Below are 13,650 nucleotides of genomic sequence, written 5' to 3' on the forward strand. Positions count from 1 at the left end.
TTCCTGGGATAATTGGTTATCCAAAGGAAAAAACTCAGCATTGTTTTCATATAACATAAATCAATTCCATGCAGAATACTCAAATGTGAAGAGGAAAATTTTAAACTCTCAGTAGAAATTTTAGAAAGTTACCTTCAAGAGCTTAAGTGGGGAAACATTTCTTTTTTTTTTATTAAACTTTTATTTAATGAATATAAATTTCCAAAGTATAGCTTATGGGTTACAATGGCTTCCCCCCTCCCATAACTTCCCTCCCGCCCGCATCCCTCCCCCCTCCCGCTCCCTTTCCCCTTCCATTCATGTAAAGATTCATTTTCAATTCTCTTTGTATACAGAAGATCAGTTTAGTATATATTAGGTAAAGATTTCAACATTTTGCCCATATCGCAACATAAAGTGAAAAAACTACCATTGGATTACTAATTATAGCATTAAATAGCAATGTACAGCACATTAAAGACAAAGATCCTACATAATTTTTTTTTCAAAATAATTAATTTTCTATGCCATTTCCATTTTAACACCAGGTTGTTTTTTTTTTTTTTCATTTCCAATTCTCTTTATATACTGAAGATCACTTCAGTATATAATTAGCAAAGACCTTATCAGTCTGCGCCCACACAGAAACGCAAAGTATAAAAATACTGTTTCAGTACCAGTCATAGCATCACTTGGCTTTAGACGACACATTAGGGACAGATCCCGCATGGGGTGTAAGTACACAGTGACTCCTGTTGCTGAGTTAACAATTTGACACTCCTGTTCATGGCGTCAGTAATCTCCCTGGGCTCTAGTCATGAGTTGCCAGGGTTATGGAAGCCTTTAGAGTTCGCTGACTTTGATCTTATTCCGACAGGGTCATAGTCAAAGTGGAAGTTCTCTCCTCCCTTCGGAGAAGAGTACCTCCTTCTTTGATGGCCCCGTTCTTTCCACTGGGATCTCTCTCACAGAGATCATTCATTTAGGTCTTTTTTTTTTTCCATGATATCTTGGCTTTCCATGCCTGCTATACTCTCATGGGCTCTTCAGCCAGATCTGAATGCCTTGAGGGCTGATTCTGAGGCCAGAGTGTTGTTTAGGACATCTGCCATCCTATGAGTCTGCTGTGTATCCCACTTCCCATGTTGGATCTTTCTCTCCCTTTTTGATTCTATCAGTTAGTATTAGCAGATACTTGTCTTGTTTGTGTGATCTCTTTGACTCTTAGACCTATCAGAGCTATCAATTGTGAGCTGAAATTGATCACTTGGACTAGTGCGATGGCATTGGTACATGCCATCTTGATGGAATTGTGTTGGAATCCCCTGCACATTTCTAACTCCACCATTTGCGGCCAGTCCGATTGAGCATGTTCCTAATTGTTCATCTCCTCCCTCTCTTTTTCCCATCTTAGATTTAACAGGGATCACTTTTCAGTTAAAATTTAAACACCTAAGGATAATTGTGTGTTAATTACTGAGTTCAACCAATAGTACTAGAACAACAACAACAACAACAAATACTAAAAAGGATAGAGTATTACATTGTACATCTAAAGTCAGGACAGGAGCTGATCAGTTCATTGTTGCTTATAGTGTCCATTTCACTTAACAGGTTTCCCCTTTGGTGCTCAGTTGTCACCGATCAGGGAAAACAAATGATATTTTTCTCTTTGGGACTGGCTTAATTCACTCAGCATGATGTTTTCCAGATTGCTCCATCTTGTTGCAAATGACTGGGTTTCATTGTTTCTTACTGCTGTATAGTATTCTATGGAGTACATGTCCCATAATTTCTTTATCCAGTCTACTGTTGATGGGCATTTGGGTTGGTTCCAGGTCTTAGCTATTGTGAATTGAGCTGCAATAAACATTAAGGTGCAGATGGCTTTTTTATTTGCCAAATTAAATTCCTTTGGGTAAATTCCAAGGAGTGGGATGGCTGGGTTGTATGGTAGGGTTATGTTCAGGTTTCTGAGGAGTCTCCAGACAGACTTCCATAGTGGCTTAACCAGTTTGCATTCCCACCAACAGTGGGTTAGTGTCCCTTTTTCCCCACATCCTCTCCAGCATCTGTTGTTGGTAGATTTCTGAATGTGAGCTATTCTCACCGGGGTGAGGTGAAACCTCATTGTGGTTTTGATTTGCATTTCTCTGATTGCTAGTGATCTTGAACATTTTTTCATGTGCTGTTGGCCATTTGGATTTCCTCTTTTGAAAAATGTCTATTGAGGTCCTTGGCCCATCTCTTAAGTGGGTTGTTTGTTTTGTTGTTGTGGATTTTCTTGATTTTTTTGTAGATTCTGGTTATCAATCCTTTATCTGTAGTATAGTTTGCGAATATTTTTTCCCATTCTGTTGGTTGCCTCTTCACTTTCCTGACTGTTTCTTTCGAAGTACAGAAACTTCTCAATTTGATGCAATCCCAAATGTTAATTTTGGTTTTGACTGCCTGTGCTGTTGGAGTATTTTCCAGGAAGTCTTTGCCTGTGCCTATATCTTGCAGGGTTTCTCCAATGCTCTCTAATAATTTGATGGTTTCGGGTCGTAGATTTAAGTCTTTAATCCATGTTGAGTGAATTTTTGTGTAAGGTGATAGGTATGGGTCTTGCTTCAAGCTTCTGCATGTGGAAATCCAATTTTTCCAGCACCATTTAAGACCTCGAATAGCCAAAGCAATCCTCTACAACAAAAACAAAGCCGGAGGCATCACAATACCTGATTTTAGGACATACTACAGGGCAGTTGTTATCAAAACAGCATGGTACTGGTACAGAAACAGATGGATAGACCAATGGAACAGAATAGAAACACCAGAAATAAATCCAAACATCTACAGCCAACTTATATTTGACCAAAGATCCAAATCTAATCCCTGGAATAAGGGGAAACATTTCTTAACATAGGTTCAATAGAACAAATGATTTTAAAATATTGATAAACTGACTTTCCTACATGATTTCTAAAAATTATATCAAAAGTACTAAAAATATTAGTAAAAAAACTGGGAGAAGGCATTTCCTATACATATAACCAATATAGGAAAGTGAAATTACAAAAACTAAGATTTAAAACCTTAAATTTATTTCTATCTATACATATGTTATTCTTAAACTTATAAAAGTAATAAATAACTCAATTCCACTCTAGGGTCCAGAGATAGATTATGAGAAGGAAACACAGCAAGTCAATACTCACATGAAAAGGCTCCAAACCTTATTAATATTCAGGAAAACACATTTTCAAGCCATTAGGAAGTATCACATAGTATACAACAATGAGCAAAAACAAAAAAGTCTAACGATATGAAGTAGCAAGAAAGTTCATTAATGGGAATAAACCATACATGGCTAGTAGGGGTGCTAATTAATACAACTAGTTATATCTGGTTAAATTGTTTATGCACATACAACACACAGCAATTAGAGTCTTGGGCATATGCTTTAAAGGAATATTATCTATATGGGTCAGCAGACATGACAAGGATGTGAAGAAAGGTGTAAGTCATAATAGCAAACAAAAATAAATAAATAAGAAATAACCAAAATTCTGTTGTGTGAAGGGTCCTCAGAACTCCTTCACCATCGGCCAGCGATTCAGAGGGATTTGATGTGAAGGAGACATTCAGATCAAATTGCCCACAGCAGAAGACCTAACTGCCTTTCACTGAACACTGGCAAGTGCAGCAGATCTCCCTGTGATCAACCACGCAAAGCCAATCACATCCTTCGAATTCCCCAGGAGATATATAGAAAGAAGACTCCTTTGTTAAGTGGGCCTCAAAAATGAACACACTACCAAAGAAATTTACCCATTTCCTGAGTTGACTTTAGACCCCCAGACTCTCTCATTATTAAGAAGTTGTATGAATAAGGAAGAAAACAGAAAGATGCCTAGGGGCCAGCGCTGTGGCTAGCAAGTTAAGCCTCCACCTGCAGTATCCAATATGGGAGCCAGTTTGAAACTCAGCTGCTCCACTTCCAATACAGCTCTCTGCTATGGCCTTGGAAAGCAGTGGAAGATGTACCAAGTTCTTGGGCCCCTGCACTCATGTGGAAGATCTGGAAGAAGCTCCTGACTCCTGGCTTCAGATTGGCCCAGCTCCACCATTGTGGCCATTTGAGGAATGCACCAGGAAGACCTCTCTCTCTCTCTCTCTCTCTTTCTAAACCTGCCTCTCAAATAAATAATATTTTTTAAAAGATGCCTCTTTTTGGATTCCAAGTGTCAGAGAGAATTTCTAGTCTTAACTAAAATTTAAATATAAAAAAAGACTAGAAGAGACTACAGAAATTATAAATTTATTTGGTGATGTCTCAGCAAGAATAAAAAAGATACAGCAAACTATAAGAGAGAAAATCAAAGAGAGCTAAAAATAAGCATTCCATGGTACCACTCTTATTATAAACTTCCTAATATTGTGCACATCTTTATCAGTACCACTGCAAGTGGGTAGTGAGACATATTTCTTGCCACTGGTAAATTTGCAGAGCAATTGATAATCCTGTTCTCATTCTTGAGCTACTACAACAAGTTGCTGTGGAGTCAGTAACAGTGTAACCCAATCTGGCTGAAAACACCAGCCACCATACTTTGTGAGTTCTGTAGCAAACAGCAAGTTAGGGATGATCTATTACATTTGCCACTGGGTGGGGTGTTGGAGAAGAGTGCACTGGTTAACTTAGCCCAGACCTTGAAGAGTTCATTGTCCCAGAAAATGAACTTGTGCCCTAACTCATGGCCCCACATATGCACAGGGTTCAAGGCATGGTTCTCCAGTGGAAGGCCCTTGTATTGCCCAGAACGTGAACCTGAGCTGACCATCAGCTTGGTTTCAACCTCTGTTCAACTGTGGTCTCTATAAATACAACCTCCTGGTAAATTCAAGCCTCACCCCAGCCCAAAAGGTGAACTGGGAGATGGACAAGCACCCTGATTCTGTGTGCTTCTCCCTGAGCTGTACATCCACCTTCACAATTCAAACCTATGCAATTGCAAATCATTTTTATCACTACAGGTTTCCCATCTGCTTTCCCCTCCTTAGGAAACTTCTACAATGTAATTACTAATAAACTGGATTCATATAGCCAGACAGTATCCTTCAGAAAATTGTATTCTTCATAGCTGGAAATTTTATACTATATGTGCGTTTGATACCTTTACTTGTGGATAGCTTTGTTCTCATGTTCTGCACATTATGTATGAAGATTGTTGGACGAATCATTAAAGAATGTACTTCTAGTTAAAATTTACATGAAGAATCTCAGAAAAACTAAGAACTTGTTGGGTACTTATAGAAAAGAAAGTGTTGTCTGGGCATGGGAAGTGGTTATTAGACGGGAGCTGTGGTTGAAGAGGAAGGATGTTGACATAAATCTTTGCATAAACCACATTTACGTGAAACCACGATACATCATCAAATATTCTTCTTTCTGACTAATAAGGCAAAGGAAGGAGGCCACATCAGTTGTCTCTGGAAGACTGAGCTGTCAAGGAGATATACTCAGGGTTGGGGGAGGGGAAGATATCCCGTTAACATTGGGAATGATAAAAATATCAAAGAATAATTTTCATCAGAAATATATAAAATCTATTGAGTACATGTCCCAAATCCAGTCACTTGCAGCAAAATGGAGGAATCTGGAAAACATCATGCTGAGTGAAATAAGCCTGTCCCAAGGGACAAATATTATATGTTCTCCCTGATTGGTGACAACTAACCGAGCACCAAAAAGGAAACCTGGTGAAGTGAAATGGACACTATGAGAAACAGTGACTTGATCATCCCTTGTCCTGACTGTTGATGTACAATTTAATACTTTATCCCTTTTAGTATTTTCTTTGTTCTACTTAATACTATTGGTTGAACTATGTAATTAACAAACAATTATTCTTAGGTGTTTAAATTTAACTGAAATGTGATCTCTGTTAAATATGAGAGTGGGAATAAGAGAGGGAGGAGTTGTACAATCTGGGACATGCTCAAGCTGACTTGCCCCAAATGGCAGTTAGAAATGTGCCAGGGGATTCCAATTCAATCCCATCAAGGTGGCATGTACCAATGCTATCTCACTAGTCCAAGTGATCAATTTCTGTTCACAATTGATCATAATGATAGGACTAAGAGTCAAAGGGATCACATAAACAAGACTAGTGTCTCCTAATACTAACTGATAGAATTAAAAAGGGAGAGAACAATCCAACATGGGAAGTGGGATACACAGCAGACTCATAGAATGGCAGATGTCCTAAACAGCACTCTGGCCTCAGAATCAGCCCTTAAGGCATTCAGATCTGGCTGAAGAGCCCATGAGAGTATTTTAGGCATGGAAAGCCAAGACACTCTGGCAAAAAAAAAAAAAAAAAAAAAACTAAATGATGAAAGATCTCCATGAGTGAGATCCCAGTGGACAGAATGGGCCATCAAAGAAGGAGGTACCTTTCTCTGAAGGGAGGGAGAACTTCCACTTTGACTATGACCCTGTCAGAATAAGATCGAAGTCGGCGAACTCAAAAGGCTTCCATAGCCTTGGCAACTCATGACAAGAGCCTAGAGAGATTACTGACACCATAAACAATTTGTTAAGTTGACAACAGGAGTCACTGTGCACTTACTCCTCATGTGGGATCTCTGTCCTTAATGTGTTGTTCAATGTGAATTAATGCTATAACTAGTACTAAAACAGTATTTTACACTTTATGTTCTGTGTGGATGCAAACTGTTGAAATCTTTACTTAATATATACTAAACTGATCTTCTGTATATAAAGAGAATTGAAAATGAGTCTTAATGTGAATGGAATGGGAGAGGGAGCGGGAGAGGGGAGGGTTGCAGGTGGGAGGGAAGTTATGTGGGGGGAAAAGCCACTGTAATCCATAAGCTGTACTTTGGAAATTTATATTCATTAAATAAAAGTTAAAAAAAGAAATATATAAAATCAATATAAAACAAGGAAAGTAATTTATTGAAAAGAAAACAAGTCATAAATTAATGAAGAGATCAAGAACTAAGATGGAGATAAAATCTGTAGGTTTAAAACAAATTTTTTTCAAAATCTTTACTAGATTTTCAAACTTAATATGGTAAAAGTTTATAAAAAATATTACATTGTACTGATCCTTTTCCCATGCTGTTAATTTTCAAAAAGGTTTTGTTTCTTTATTATGAGCAAAAGATTAACAGCCATTTGACTTGTAATATAAGAAGGCTGCCTTCTTCAAATGTTGTGAAAACAATAATCAACATTTTGTTTGGCTTTGTTTTGTGTATGTATATGTTTTAAAGCTACCTTTAATCCCTGAATTATCCATTTTCTCTAATATGGTTGTCTTTTTCCCTTTCTTTCTTTATCCCTATTGCTATTTTAAAATGTTTTCTTTTCCTTAATATTACTTAACATTTAATAGTAACCAAAAATTATTTTTTGAGTTCAAAGAAATCAGCTGAGATTTGATGGGAACTGGGGAGTAATCTTTCAGAGTCTGACCCTTCACTGGGGGGCTATGAAGGCTGTATGTGGAATTATATCCTTGGGGTCCATTCAATTTCTCCTGAGAGGAAACCACAAGGATTTTGTTTGAGGGGTACACACTTGGCTGCCTATGTGATAATAGTCATGGTAGTCAAGAGATGGGAGCTAGCGGGCTGGTACTGTGGCGCAGTGGGTTTAGCCTCCACCTGCAGCGCTGGAATCCCATACGGGCGCCGGTTCCAGTCCTAGCTGCTCTGCTTCAGATCCGGCTCCCTGCTAATTGCCTGGGAAAGCAGCTGAGGATGGCCCAAGTGTTTGAGCCCCTGTACCCACCTGGGATACCTGGATGAAGCTCCTGGCTCCTGGCTTCAGATCACTACAGCTTTGGCTGTTGTGGCCATTTAGGGAGTGAACTAGTGAATATCTCGCTTTCTCTCTCTCTCCGGAACTCTGCCTTTCAAATAAATAAGTAGATCTTAAAAAGAAAAAAGATGAGAACTAACTACTCTACATCTAATCTTTAAATTAAATTCCTTAAAAATCCCAAGTGAAAAATAATAACAAATGCAATTTCAAGTATATGGTAATATTTTTAAAGTCACTAAAGATAATATTTTATAAGACTACTCTTCACTGATACAGAAAATTATCTTTATAATGGAAGTGGAAAAAGTTATTACAAAGACCAAAATTCTAATTCTGTGAAATTTGTTTGTATTTGTACCAACATCTACTTATATTTTTGTAAAATCAGGAAGGACCTTAATGACTCCTCAGGGACTAGAGGTAGATGACAGAGCAATACATTTCCTTCCTCTCGGTACTCTTAATGTTAAGATAAGTGGTCTTTAGAGACATGAGTTGGGGAAATTTATATGTAGAACATTTGCATGTAGCACATTAAATGGAAACTCTAAGTAGCTTGTCTTGCGCGCCCCAACCCATGAATCCTCTGCCTTTGCTTTTCTCCTGCAGGTCCTCACAGTGCTTCTGTGATTACAACCACAGTGTTCCAGTTCTCAGCTGAGCCCTCAAGTCCACTTCTTAAACCTGTTACATAAATCTCTGCTTCTCACTTCCCACTAAAATATTCTTCTTTTACCCACTTGCCTCATGGAGTAAAACAGTGGCCTCAGAACAGCTCACAGAGAAGAAAGGCATAAAGACTCCCCAGATGTGAAGTGCCTTACATTTTGAACTCAGAAACCCTGAGTGCTCGGGTGGACAGAGACAGAAGAGCACTCTGCTCCCTGCAATTGTCAGACGACAGCTCCAGTCTGCCGTGACAACACCACAACTTCTGGGTTTGGGAACCAGCTCTGCCTCTTCAACCCTGCTTAGTGATGCTCTCGACTCAAGAACATTTCTCCAGTTTTTGACGAAGCCAAAAGTTTTTTTAGCCTCCAAGTATTTGACCTGTAAGATTGCTAAGGACATCTGACTGAATGAAATTGCAAATTTTTCAGCTAAACACGAGGACCCCAAAATCTGTCATCCATTAAATACCCTGCAGATGCATTGCACTGGCCCTGACCATTCCTGTGTGCACGCATGTGTGCATGAATCACATTCTCTATCAGGCACAAGAAACAACAAGAGGCGGAGAGCCTTGTGCAGTTCATAGGAAGAGTGCAGAGATGGGCTTAGTGAGTTGTAACAATGCAAATTTCCATCTTCCAGTTTGCCCTGCAGAAACACCACCAAGTAAAGTCAGTTGAAAGTTATGTACCCATGCCTCTGTGTAATTACTTCTTTAGAAGAATTAAGTGGGTGGTTTAACCAGTGGCCCCGTGCCTCTGCGGGGAAGGATGACATGAACTCCTTCTGTGTCACAGTGTAGCCCAGTTGTCTTCTAGCCCTGCTCTTGGAGGCTGAGCTGCCTGGGTTTGAATCCCAGCTCCATGTCTTAGAAATGATGAAGCCTTAGGCAGATACCCAACTCCTGGTGCTACAATTTCCTAACTGATAAATAAGAACGAGAAATAACATCAATATATCCACCTCATGGTATCCTTGTAAAGATCCAGTCAGTTAACACAGGAAAAGCACTTAAAAGAGTTTCTGGCAGCAGGAAGCACTCCATAAATATTAGGCCTTATTGTTATCATTATTAATTATAATCACCAATGTATCTCCATTTTCTCACAGGCCTGCCTGATAAGGACTCAATATTTGGTCCGGAAGTTGCTGTACTGTCACTGCAGACTGGAGCTGCTGCCTAATATTTGCAAGGAGAAGTGTAAACCTCGGGGGTGCTCTTCTGTCTTTGCCCACCTGAGCATGGCAGGGTTTGTGAGTTAATATTTAAGTCGCATCACATGTGGGGAGAATTCCTGTATTTCCTCTCTGTTTATCTGGGAGGTATTATGAAGTCTCTCTTGTGCGGTTCACAAACCAAAACCAGCCAAACTTCCCACATATTGGATGGGAGTGGGAGGAGGGAACTTTGTGCTTCTGCCATTCCCCTCTCCACCTCCAGGAGACTCAGCTCCCCCTGGATATCTGGGGAGAGAGGGCTCATTCCCTCAGCCTCCTCCTGATTTCCTTTCCACCACTGAGGCACCAGAATGTGCTGGTTAGCTCTGAAATAAGAATCAGATTCACATCAGTAGACAAACTCAAAATTGTTTTGGGACCTTATTGACATTCGTAACCACAGCCAAGACCAGAAGACCCAACTGGCCTGTTCTGAAACTCCCTGGGGACAAGCTGTACAGCCACGAAGCATCCTCTGCATTTCCAAAGGCAGAAACACCTTGAGATGTTCCTATTTATCGTTGTCCGTTCCTGTCAGGCCGGTGGGTGTGAGCCACCTTGGCTGAATTTCTAACCCTTGGTTGTGACCCAGGGAATAAAGATAACATCTGCTCCCTTGCCCAGCTGCTGCACCCTCCCTTCTCTGTGCATATGGAATATTTTTCTAGACAGGGGACAGTGCACTCTGGCAAACACCCACTAAGTGTTGTCTACAAGTCCTTGTTCCCATCACCTACTCTTAAACCCCACTTTCCTCTGTGTAGACTTTGGAAGCAGCCTGTGTGGAAACTGAGCTTAAGTGACACAAAAATAAGACATTGGATGCTTTCTTCTCCCGTGTATTAGAACCGTATGTGGGCCAGTGCCGGGGCTCAATAGGCTAATCCTCCGCCTGCGGCGCCGGCACACCGGGTTCTAGTCCCGGTCGGGGTGCCGGATTCTGTCCCGGTTGCCCCTCTTCCAGGCCAGCTCTCTGCTGTGGCCTGGGAGTGCAGTGGAGGATGGCCCAAGTGCTTGGGCCCTGCACCCCATGGGAGACCAGGAGAAGCACCTGGCTCCTGGCTTCGGATCAGCGTGGTGCACCGGCCACAGCGGCCATTGAGGGGTGAACCAACGGAAAAAGGAAGATCTTTCTCTCTGTCTCTCTCTCTCACTGTCCACTCTGCCTGTCAAAAAAAAAAAAAAAGAGCCATATGTGAGGCAGCGTCATTTGTCTTCACAGGCTAAGCCATAAAGAACCATAAGAAAGAATCTTTAGGTATAGGAATAAGAAAAAGATGTCCATTAACAAGGACAAAAACATGGATTCCTAATTCATACTTTTAACAAGGAATATAAAAAATAATCAAAGAAAATACCACAAAACTTAATTTTGAGACCCAAAAATATGAGAACTATGTGGAGCAGAATACAATGTCCCTAGAGAGAAATTCAGTATGTACACTTTATAGTTTCATTCAGTATTTACATGAATTTTTCAAACTTTATATGGGGTTTCTAAAAGTCAATATGAAAAGTGACTACACTCCTGTATAAATTTATCTAAGACTGCTGCAGTACAGAGCAATTCTTAAAATAATTGGATTTCTCCTCTACTATATTGCTTACTTTTCAAAAACCTTCTCTTTCTTTTTATGTTATTTTGTTGTTCCTATATGGAGACAATTTAACCACTGCCCATTAGAACACAACCAATTATTATAGCTTTGGAATATAGAAACAAACCTTAGAGATAAATTCAAGATGCCAGGGCATAAAACTAAAGGAAATGCATCCTCGGGGGCTCTGCAGTCCTACTTTACCCTTCTCAACCCCACCACTCCACAGACTCGTCCCCATAAGCTAAGCTAGAAGTGACTGATCAAGACCTTTGCAGAAAATGTGCTTAAGTGAAACAAAAATTTGAACCTTGAACCTTGAACATGTTCCTTCCAGCCAATGAGGATGAGATGTAGGGCAGCATCATTTGTCTCTAGGAAGACTAAGCTAAGAAGAAAACTCACAGGAATAGCTCTGCATTAAAGAAGTGTTCCTTTTCACAATACCAACAGAATCTAGAGCATAAGTACATGTGACAAAGGACTCATCAATTTTATTTTATTGGTATTATTTAACGCTTTCTTTATTTAAAATTCATTTGATGTATTGATACTTAACTTAATTTGTAAGATTTGTATTTTTATTTCATTGATTTTCCCTCTCGTTCTTGTCTGTTCTCAGTTTCATCTATTTCTTCTGTTATTTTTATGTTATTCATTCTACATACTTAGAGCTTGATTTTTTTCTAACTTGTTAAGGTGGATGATGGATCAATGATTTAATACCATTCTTGCACAGCAAAGGAAACACCAATAGAGTGAAGAGACATCCAACAGAATAGGAGAAAATATTTGCAAGCTACTTAAGTGACAAAAGATTCATATCCAGAATACCTCAGCAATTCAAAAAGCTCAGCAACAACAGCAACAAGTCCAGTTAAGAAATGGGAAAAGGACCTTAATAGAGAGCTCTCAAAATAATAACCACAAATGACCAACAAATATATGACAAAATGTTATAAATCACTAGCCATCAGGAAAACATAAATCAAAACCGAAATGAGCTATCACCTCACTCTGGTCAGAATGGCTATTATCCAAAAGTCAGAGAGTAAAAAATATAGGCAAGGATGTGAAGAAAGAGGAACCCCTACAAAATGTCAGTAGGAATTTAAATTAGTGAAACCATTATGGGAAACACCATGGAGATTTCTTTTAAAAACTGGTAATAGTCCTGCTGTATGACCCATCAATCCCACTTCTAGGTATATATCCAAAAGACATAAAATCATTGCATCAAAAAGATAACTGTGGCCGGCGCCGTGGCTCAACAGGCTAATCCTCCACCTGCAGCGCCGGCACACCGGGTTCTGGTCCTGGTTGGAGCACTGGATTCTGTCCCGGTTGCCCCTCTTCCAGGCCAGCTCTCTGCTATGGCCAGGGAGTGCAGTGGAGGATGGCCCAAGTGTTTGGGCCCTGCACCCCATGGGAGACCAGGAGAAGCGCCTGGCTCCTGGTTTAGGATCAGCGCGGTGCGCCGGCCGCAGCACACCAGCCGCGGCAGCCATTGGAGGATGAACCAAGGGCAAAGGAAGACCTTTCTCTCAGTCTCTCTCTCTCACTATCCACTCTGCCTGTCAAAAAAAAAAAGATAACTGCTGTACAACATTTATAGCAGCACTATTCACAATAGCCAGCACATAGAATGAACCAAGGTGTCCATCATCAATTAATAAAGAAACAAGATAGTTTTATACACACATACACATAATGGAATGTTATTCAAACTATAAAAAAGGAATGAAATTCTATCATTTGCAGCAAAATGGTTGGAACTGGGGGACATCATGTTGAGCTAAATAAGCCACACAGGAAGATAAATACCACATGTTCTCCTTTATATGTAGGAGTTAAATATAAACGCACACACACGCACACACATACACACAAAGAAATGCCCCATGTATCAGTTCTGCACAAATAGTGTTTTGTCAAACTTTAAGTCTTTGACAGACAAATTGATAAACATTATATACTACTGTAGTTCTAATGCTTTTGTGACTATTTTAAAATTTACTTTAGGCACCAGCATTGTGGCAGAATGGATTTAACTGCCACCTGAGACTCTGGCATCTCAGCTGTGGGCCAGTTCGTGTCCCAGCTGTTCTGCTTTCAATCAAGCTCCCTTCTGCTGTGCCTGGGATAGCAGCAGAGGGTAGCAGGAGACCCAGTTGGAGTCCAGGATCCTGGCTTCCACCTGGCCCTATCTGGCCATTGCAGCAATATTGGGAGTGAACCAATGGATGGAAGATCTCTGTCTCTCTGTCTCTCTCTCTCTCTCTCTCTCTCTCTCTCAACTCTGACTTTCAAACAAATAAATAAATTGTAAAAAAATGAATAAAATGT

The sequence above is a fragment of the Lepus europaeus genome, chromosome 3 (genome assembly GCF_033115175.1).
Source record: "Lepus europaeus isolate LE1 chromosome 3, mLepTim1.pri, whole genome shotgun sequence".
Classification (NCBI taxonomy): domain Eukaryota; kingdom Metazoa; phylum Chordata; class Mammalia; order Lagomorpha; family Leporidae; genus Lepus; species Lepus europaeus.